Below are 8219 nucleotides of genomic sequence, written 5' to 3'. Positions count from 1 at the left end.
TGGTGTAAGCTCTTATAGTCCCATATTTTTCAAAAAGTAATGGAATACAATGTAAATAGGTTGTGCCCAAAAATCATTTCCGTAGGATGATCCTAGTCCCCCGATATAGAGTTTCCATAATATGCAGTTCCTCTATAGATTGGAGGGTTGGGATCATCCTATAGAAATAATTTTTTAGGCACAACCTATTTACGTTATGGCCCATCATATGGACGGTTTGGACCATCCCACAGTGTGATCCATACAGTAATTTTAAAAAAATACAAGACTGTAAGGGCTTACACCATATAAAAACTCGAGATTTCTTATGGGGTAAAGCCCGTTTAGTCCAGTTTTTTTCGGAAAGTGTTGTATGGCTTACCCCACTGGATGATCCAAACCGTCCATTGCATGGGCCACAACGTAAACATGTAGTGCCGAAAAAATCATCCCCATAGGATGATTAGGGCCATAAGTATTTATATTATAGCGCATCAAATGGACGGTTTGGACCATCTTATGACCAAGGTTTTAAATTTCGGTTTCGGAGTGCGTTTCAGTCCTCACCGAAATAGAAATTTCAGCCCAAATTTCGAAATAAATCTCTCGAAATCAATTAACGTAATATTTTATCCCCTACAAAATTTCAGCGAAATCCCTGAAATTTTGGTAATTTCAGCTGAAAATTCGTGATAATAGTAAATAATAAATAAAATCCAGATTTTTTGGTGAGATCCCTTAAATTTCAGCCTAAAATTTCGAAATTTTGTAGCGTTTTGAGTTCACCCAATTTCGGTCAAAATTTAAAACCTAGCTTATGACTGCTCCTTTTTACACTACAAGGGGTGGCCCGGGGAAGAAAATCGGGAGAATCATTTCCCCTGTCAATGTGATGTACTGATGTGTGTGGGTCCCGCTTTGTACACCTGCCGGAATGGATGCTGCTTGAGTGCTTCTCTATAACTCATGCGAGTAACGTTAACAGTAAATATCTTTCCTAGAGACGACGTGTGCCCTCGAATTATGTATACTATTCGCCTATTCGGTGTTTGGTTCAAAAAAGAAAAAAACTAAGTTGAATCGGTGAAGCAGAAACTGAAATAACGCCCGCGTAGAACTAAAGAAGTAAAATACGCTGGAATCTATTTCCCTTCGTATTCTAGAATGAAATTTTTATTAATTTTTTTTTCAATTAAACTTTTTTATTTTAATTTTTTCATTCTACTTTTTAAAGTAATTGAAATAGGATCTGATTCCAATTCCTGATTCCGGAAATCCAAACACAATGTAAAAGTAATTTAGTTATTTTTAGTGTGGATTTCATCATTTCAGATAGCAATATGCAATACGTTTGACCTTTTAGGGAAGTGAGAGATGTGCTTCATGAATCCAAATTCATTGACAGTAGTGATTTAGATAGCCCAATTGTGGAGGGTAGTTTTCTTAACATAAGAAGGTGTTAGACAAGTCTCATCCGCACCAGTGGAGGTTCAAAGAAATTATCGATGAAACTGAAGAAGATTTCACTAATCTTTTGAATGATTTACAGAAAATGAAATAATGCTTGTATAAAGCACTTAGATGATAAACATAGAATCAAATCTAGATAAACATAGAAAGATATTACTCTAATCCAATCTAGTCTCATAATCTATCTAGAATAAACTAACTAAGTTGCCCAATCTACTTTCAAGATGATCCGACGCCAACGGTGAGATCTTAACTCAATCCAACGGTGAGATCTCTCATACTCTAATATGCCCCCTGAAACATGTGTGGATTGGAGATCTACATACGTTTGATTACAATAGAATATCTCCAATACAATACAATTCCCCGAATTACAAATGTAATCAAAACCAACCAAATTCAACGCGCACCGTCAAGAGTTAACGACGAAGATCTCTTGATGATGATGATGAATGATGTTGCCAGTGATGATGACTCATGTTGATTCCAAAAAAGGAGTTGCTTTATTGATATGTCGCAAAGAGCCTCAGTGGGCTAGATGAGACTTGAGCCTCGATGGGATAGTCTACAAAGGCCAGTTTTGGATACCAATTCATCTAAAATGGGTCCCTATGGACCAATGCTACAATTGGCAAGAATGGCCTCGATGAGGAAGACATTGGGGGTCGGCTTTCTTTCCCGATCCTCGTGGAATTGAACAATACTCTTTCAGGCACGTAGATCTATAGCTTTCAATGGAAGAAGGGGTTAAAAAACTAATGGCATACGGATTGCCAGGCGGACAACTAGATCAGCTGTCTGCCAAAAAATGAAGAAGCTAGCGTTGTGCTCAAAGGCAGAATGGCCAATTATTCCAAAAGCTTAAGCTGTTGGAGAAGGCATTATTTATTCTTCTATACCTTAACAATTATGGATGGGAGCACAGAGGCAGAATGGCCATTTTCGATCTCCTTGATTAGATTCCCTTTTGTATTATGTTACTTGTCTTTTTTCTACCATCTCAGTTGGAATACTCCAACTTTCTTCTCCAATAATAAATTCATTTGCCATTAAGAAAACTTGTTTCACTTTTAGTCACGACGGACGTGAAACAACCTCGTTGATGTAAGCCATGCTTGTAGTTTATTGTTAATTGCGGTCTTTTCCCATCGAAAAGCTGCTGATGTAACTGCAACAAATGTTAGAAGCATTGGAGCCAAGATCACCTCTGCAATTTGAAGACGTGTGCTAGAAAGAAGACGCAATGGAGCTAATTTCTCCTCTCTTAAGAATTTTTATGTGGTGCTCTCCCGTGAGACCCGCCATTTGCTAGCTTTTGCATCCAGTTGATTGAAGTGATCAGCCTAATTCCATGCTTAAGGGGAATTGTGTGGATAGATTTTTGACCGAATGGGACATAAAAAAGAGTAATAACAATCGAATTTACAAAAGACCTTTGAGACAGCCAAGATAGATGTCCTTCTCCTCGATCAGACTCAGTATCCTTGGTTGGAAAAGGGATTGGATACGGAGCGGGATATGACCGTTCACAATCCAATGTCTTTCTCCGTGAGAGCAGTACTGCCCTTGATATTTGATTCGACAACAGGCCACTTTTTATGAGGCTGCTGTTGGATCAAACATCATGGGTGGTACTTTTGTCGTACCACGCACATGGGACTTCACGGGGGACCAGGGGGTGGGGGGCACCATATAATTTCTCCTCTTAGAGTTTTTATATGGCACCCGCACGCTATATTTGATCCAGCAGCACCCCACTTTATACGAGGATGTTGTTGGATCCAACATCAAAGGTGGTACTTTTGTCTTACCACCCACACAGGATTTCATGGGCAGGCACCATATAAAAACTCTAAGGTGTCCGCCTATTAAGTCCCGGTATTGCCCGCCCTTGATATTTGATCCAACAGCAGCTAGGGCTGCAAATGAGCCTAGCCGATTCAAACTTTGGGGTGTTCGGGCTCGGCTCGCTTAGTTTGAGCATCGGCTCGTGTTCGTGACAAGCTTAATACTATGGGCTCGAGCTCGGCTCGCCAAAATTCAACCAAGCTCGGCTCGGATTCGGCTCGTTTAGTAAACACATTCCAAGAACATGATATCAAACAAATACCATTAAGTAAGGTTTTAAATAGTGCGAGAGAGGGCGCCACCTAATTATCAGTAGATATCTTTATTTAACCGCTTGATCAGTGGCATGGAGATCTTGAGAAAAAAAAAAGAACAACAATCTATATACAGGTCCTCCAAACGAATGGTGAGAACTTTTTTCATCAGGCAATGTCATGGATACAATGGGTGCCAGCAGATGGAGGGTCCAAGTCACATCCTCATATAGTCAACATGATGCGGACAGTTGATCAAAGGTGATGTGGATGAAAATAGTTTTAGAAATGATGGGCCCCACCGAAGATGATTTGCAAATACAAGTTATACAAGGGATTTGCTAGGGACCATTGCAGAAGGCATGTCTAAGAAAGTCTGTTGCATGAGAGAGCAGCCACCTCAGATGAATTAAATGAATAAGACAAAATATAAGCATATGTGGCTGATCCGTCATGCAGCGGACGCTTCTCAAAATGCCTTCTGCGATTGTCCCTAGCAAATCCCATGATTTTAATTAGTGGCTTCAAAATAGGCCTTAATGTCTCATTGGCGGATTGAATTAAATTTAAGTAACCTCAGTTGCAAATAAGGACCAATTTTAGTGGGCATCCAAAGAGGCAAAATGCACCAAAATGATGTAGAGAACTAACATTCAATTTTTTGAATACACCAAAAAGAACCCACCTTGGGTTTAATTAAATTGAACAAAAATCTTCTTCCCGCAATTCCTGTTTTTTAATAATGTCCCTCCTTTGTTCACAGTTTTCCAATTGTCTGCAACCCGCTGTAATAATTCTCAAAGACTGCCCTGGGATTGTTCGAATAAGGAACGAGAACATCTTATTATGATTCCTATTCTGATTCCATTGTAAACAGAATGAAAAAATTTAATTAAAAAAAATCCAAGAAAAATTTCATTCCAAATCAAAATACAGCATCTTGGGGGTGGGGAACAGATAGGGGTCTCAATTCACACATAGTAAAACTCCTTTGTACCCTTTTTCCTATTAAGAAACTGATAGGGGGCTCAATTTATCCAAAGTAGTAATTAATTAACCTCTATTGAACATCGCTGTCAACACAATTCCTTCATAACTGATTTTTGGCCTCTTACACACAGGCAGTAGAATTTCAAATAGAGAAAGAATCAGAACTCTTATCAGCTTCAATCTTTCGGCTATGGCCAGTGAATTTCATCTGTGAATTGCTAAATTTAGTCGATACATTTCTTGGGTTCCTACAAAATGAAGTAAATGGCCCCCAAAAAATTGAGCATGTTAAGCCAGATAGCTGAAGCACTTCAAAATCGATATTAGAGAAAGGAGAATATGTTACCATCCAAGTTTAAGTGAAGAATAAGTGACAATGGTAAATAGCATTTACATATTTAAAAAAAAAATAAAAAATCAGATCATGGATTACCATGGACCTATTTTATGGTACGCTAGTAATAGGTGGGCTTCGTTTGTATTTTTGAAAATATGTGCTCACGTAGACACAATATACACTGGACCCACCTATTATATGGATACTAGTTGCAGACCCGTGCGTTGCACAGGAACGAAAAACAAAGAAAAACAAAAAATCAAATGAAGCGAACAAAAAATGGGAAAGGGAGAAGCATAGAGATACGTACACTAGTAGAATGTTTTGGATCTAGGACAACTTGTCATGCTGGTCTACATACACTGCCATCCGCACAATTTTCAGGATTCTTACAGCCATTAGAAATGGTAAGTTTGTTCTATACTTTTCTAATTGAATGTAGAGCTTTTTGAGAATTATGGATTTATGATAGCCTTTGATGTATGGCTAAAAAAGTGTAAAAATGAAGAATTAGTGTCATTATCGAAAACAATGAAGTGCCGATATTTGTCCCCTATTTTTCATTCCTTTTGTTTTAGCAGGCATATGGTATGCTACCTATGATGAGTCATTTAGTGGGCCCCATCAAGTGAGAACAGAGGAAAGAAATATAAACTCTGAACAGATTTGAACGACATACCATACAAATATGGTGAAAACAGAAACCCAAGCTCAAAAGCTCAAGCCCACTCAAATCCTCCAAACAATAGTTATAATATCAGAATAAGCACGAAAAAGCTAACAACATCAATCAGTAGCCACTATTAGATTAAGTAGAAAAAAACACATGCAAACCATTCAACTTCAATCATGTGCGGTAGTCAATACTTTCATACGCAACATTGCCCCGACCCAGTTGAAGTAACTACATAGATAGCAGAATTTTCTAATCCATAACTCATTTCATCATTAGTATATATCAACACAAATCCAAAAATGCTATAAAATGACAAAGATAACAGACTCAGTAGCCGCTATTGGATTAAGTAAAAAAAAACACTCACCATTCAATTCGATTCATGATGGCACTAACAAATCCAAAACAAACAAATTCAAATTCAAATTCAAATTCAAATTGGATTAAATACCACCTATTTAAGTTTTTCATTATAACCCTTGAGGGGATACTCACATGCTGAAAAAGAAAATTCAAAAGCATTGAGCATTTTATCTTCCAAACTTTTCCACAAACTTTCTGCAATCCAAACATGACATAAGTTAAACAATTAAGAGGGATATATTTTCTTTTCAATAAGATCCCAAAGCTCACTTTTAAAAAATCAGAGTAAACTAAAAACAAAAACATCAAAAGCATATATAGCATAAAACAAATACATCATTTTTAGATTTGAATCTCAGTTTCCTTGTCGCAAAGAAAAAGCCCATTCACAGGCAATACTTTCCTCGACTACCTTATTCAGTCGAATTTGATTAAGCCTCTTTGACCGGTGGTGAGCTCTTCCCTTAAAAGATAAGGAAAAAATCTTTAAAAGGAAAGAATACTGAGAAATATGAGAACTCTCTGCTTGTCTTGTCGTGTGATGTTGCAACATGAAAAAAAGAAGAGTTTTATGCTATGTCTAATTGTAAGAGAGATACATTTCAGCGTTTTGTGCATTTAATTGATAGGTTTTTGGGAGGGGAGAGCTTTTAGGAATAGATAAACTAACGAAAGAGGGAACTGAATCCTTTGAAGGATGTGCTACGTAGTATCAAAAGAATAGCAAAGTAGCACAATTTGAAGGAAATTTATAAGGAAGAAAAAGAAGAAGAGTTCTATGGAATATGGTAACTGTTATAAAAAAAAGCAAGTCAAAAGGAAGTCGTATGCTTACAGGTGAGGAATATTAGATGGTGTTGCTGAAATAAGAAAATCTAGGAGAATAGATTTTTTTTGCCTATTCTAACTTATCACTGGTTAAGTGGAGAATAAATAAAATCGTTTTGAGATTTTTTTTATATACGAATAAAAAAAGAGGGAGCCATGTGGCATACTCCCGATTCCGTTTTACTTTCAGATTGGGAAGATCTCATAACTCTGAAAGTTAGAAATGTAGTGAGAAGCTCTGTTCATAGGTTAATGCCATCTTTCATAAGCTACCAAGGCACCTGCAAATAATTATATTGTTAGCTAGAATTTTTCCTGAGAAATTCATTTCTCTGGAAATTCAGAGCAAAGACTAAAACTAATCCAGAGAATGTTGATTGAACACCAAGAGAATCGATCATTCTAACATGATTGAAGTGGAAATAAGTAGTAGGAAACGAAAAAAGCCAACCTGAAAATATGCATATCTCTTCAAGATCTATTTAAAAAGTGGGAAAAAAAAAACACCATGAGAGGAAGAATCGAGGCTTCGTTTCTACACAATTGCTGATTGTAAGGGATGGGCGTTAGAATTAGAAGGGTTTGCCAAAATAAATAGTCGAATGCGAAAAGAAAGTATGAAACGATAGTTACGTGACTCTTGGAATTCTATTGTAAGCGTTGGTATTGTTGCTTCTTTCACAAATACTCTTTCCAAACGTATCATACCACATTTATTGCAATGGAACCCCCTCTGTATTTACGTTTTCTTTTAATAGTGGGAATTCCTGTTTTGACGCTTCAATTTCCACACCCTTCTAAACCCAAACGTTACACAATGGAAGGCTTACCTTTTACCCACGAGTGTAAATAGGAGATATTATAGGAGATTTAATTGCCGAGTTAATAGAGGAAGAGATATTATAGGAGATTTAATTGCCGAGTTAATAGAGGAAGAGATATTATAGGAGATTTAATTACCGAGTTAGGAGAAAGAAAAAGATATAGTAGGAGATTTAGAAAAGAGGGCTTTTTAAAATTGCGGGATAAAGGAGAGGCTGCCAAGTGGCAGCACCACGGCTTAGAGGATTCCGCTTTACTTATATATATATATATATATATATATATATATATATATATATATATATATATATATATATATATATATATATATAGGATAGGATGACACCTACGTGCATACCCATGTTTTTAAGAAAATTAATCTGTTTGAGAGTCTGAAGTGTTCATAGCTAAAATTGCAGCAACCGAAGTATCACAATCAATCGTCCGATTGTCAATGATTTTTGAGCTTATGGTGTCCCCACTGGATACAACGGCTCCTAGCATAAGTTTTTTTTAATTGTTACTTGAGGGCAATTATGTGTAAATGTTATTCCCTCACAAGACTCACAACTCACAACTCACAACCGGTAAAAGGGGGCGAATTTATAAGCCAGAAAAAAAAAATCACTATTCTCCACGTCATCAATCCGTG

The 8219-nt window shown here is 36.9% G+C and overlaps 1 long non-coding RNA gene across 1 annotated transcript; it reads right to left on the bottom strand.

Annotated features, from left to right (window-relative positions):
• Positions 1 to 4597: 4597 nt before the first annotated feature.
• Positions 4598 to 6623, bottom strand: LOC143861923 (uncharacterized). The gene is made up of 2 exons (XR_013240075.1): positions 6330 to 6623; positions 4598 to 6112 (listed from the first exon to the last, which is right to left on the bottom strand). It is a non-coding gene; the product is annotated as an uncharacterized LOC143861923 (long non-coding RNA).
• Positions 6624 to 8219: the final 1596 nt, after the last annotated feature.

Source organism: Tasmannia lanceolata, unplaced genomic scaffold (genome assembly GCF_043159265.1).
Source record: "Tasmannia lanceolata isolate RefF3 unplaced genomic scaffold, GAP_Taslan_0.1 ptg000037l, whole genome shotgun sequence".
Taxonomy (NCBI): domain Eukaryota; kingdom Viridiplantae; phylum Streptophyta; class Magnoliopsida; order Canellales; family Winteraceae; genus Tasmannia; species Tasmannia lanceolata.
The sequence above is the reverse complement of the archived record's forward strand: the minus strand, read 5'-3'. Positions and strand labels throughout refer to the sequence as shown.